This window comes from Colobus angolensis, unplaced genomic scaffold (genome assembly GCF_000951035.1).
Source record: "Colobus angolensis palliatus isolate OR3802 unplaced genomic scaffold, Cang.pa_1.0 Scaffold226, whole genome shotgun sequence".
NCBI classification, from domain to species: Eukaryota; Metazoa; Chordata; class Mammalia; order Primates; family Cercopithecidae; genus Colobus; species Colobus angolensis.
In genome coordinates, this window is record NW_012115444.1 from 3744339 (window position 1) to 3745578 (window position 1240).

The following is a 1240-nucleotide window of genomic DNA, read 5'->3' on the forward strand; positions in this document are numbered from 1 at the left end:
CCTATTTCTGAAATGTCTTCTGGTTCCCGTGTCATGATGTGCACTCAGATGAAAACATTTCACTTTCCTACCTGGATCACAGACAACTGTGTGTGCTAATGAGTGGAGGGTCATGTGAGTGCTTTGGCTCTCCTGGCATCTCTGGAATTCTGAGCTGTTGGAATTTGACCAGAGGTTTCCCCAGAGTAAGTTTGCTCCAGGGAGTGAGAGCTGCCCCTGTGCCTTGTTCAGGGCAAGCCTAGAGGTCCTTGAACCTTTGCTCTGGCGGCCACCAGATGGAACTGCTGGAGCTCCAGGCTGTAGGAGGCCAGGTGTTCTGCGCTCTTACTTGCAGCGGACTGAGGGCTGTGGTTGTGGCTGCCTGAGCTATTGCTGCCATCAGGGAGATCACACGCCCACAAGGGGAATGCCTCAAGTGAATGAAAAAAAAAAAAATTAAAGGAAGAAAAGAAAAGCTGCTTCCTTTATAGGCCAACCTCACAGTTACGCAACTCTGACTGTACATTTTCAGACTTTCCGTGCAAGTGAAGGTCACCTTAAGATAGACTGAAAAGCATGTATCATAGTCATAGGAAAGTTCAAGAGTGTGAAGGTGTCTGAGGCGTTACTTAGTGGTGAATGTGTGTGTAGATTTCCTATAGTGAGACAGAGGCTTACATGGGCAACGGAAGGAAGTTGCTGCTGGGCCACCAGCAAGGCCAGCATGAGAACCACCGGTGCTGTCCTTAATGGATGCCAAGAATTGTCCACCATGTTAGCATTAATTCTCATACTAATACAGCAAGGAAGATATTATTAGCCTAATTTTATTGATGAGGAAATTAAAATCAGAAAGCTTAACTATAAGACCCATCAGCTAGAAAGCAACGAGGCACATTTTTGAAAACAGATCTTTCTGATGTCAAAGTTCACGTTCTGTCCACTGCCCAATGCATAGAGTTGCAGAATTTAGAATTCAAAGGGATTTTAGAATTCACAACTTCTCTGTGCCCAAGATCACAAAGTTTGTGGCAACCTTGGAAATAGAATCTTCGTCTCTTATTTTTTGTTTGTTTTTGTTCTTTAGGGTTTTTTTTTTTTTTTTTTTTTGTTTGTTTTGCAAACAATTTAAACTCAACAAATTTAAGAAAGAAAAGAAGGGATAGTGTTTAAGCTTCAGAATTTAGTTATGCTTGAAGCTGCATCATTTCCTGATTTTTCCAGTTACATAAAGGAAAAAAAAATTTTGTTTTTTTTTTTT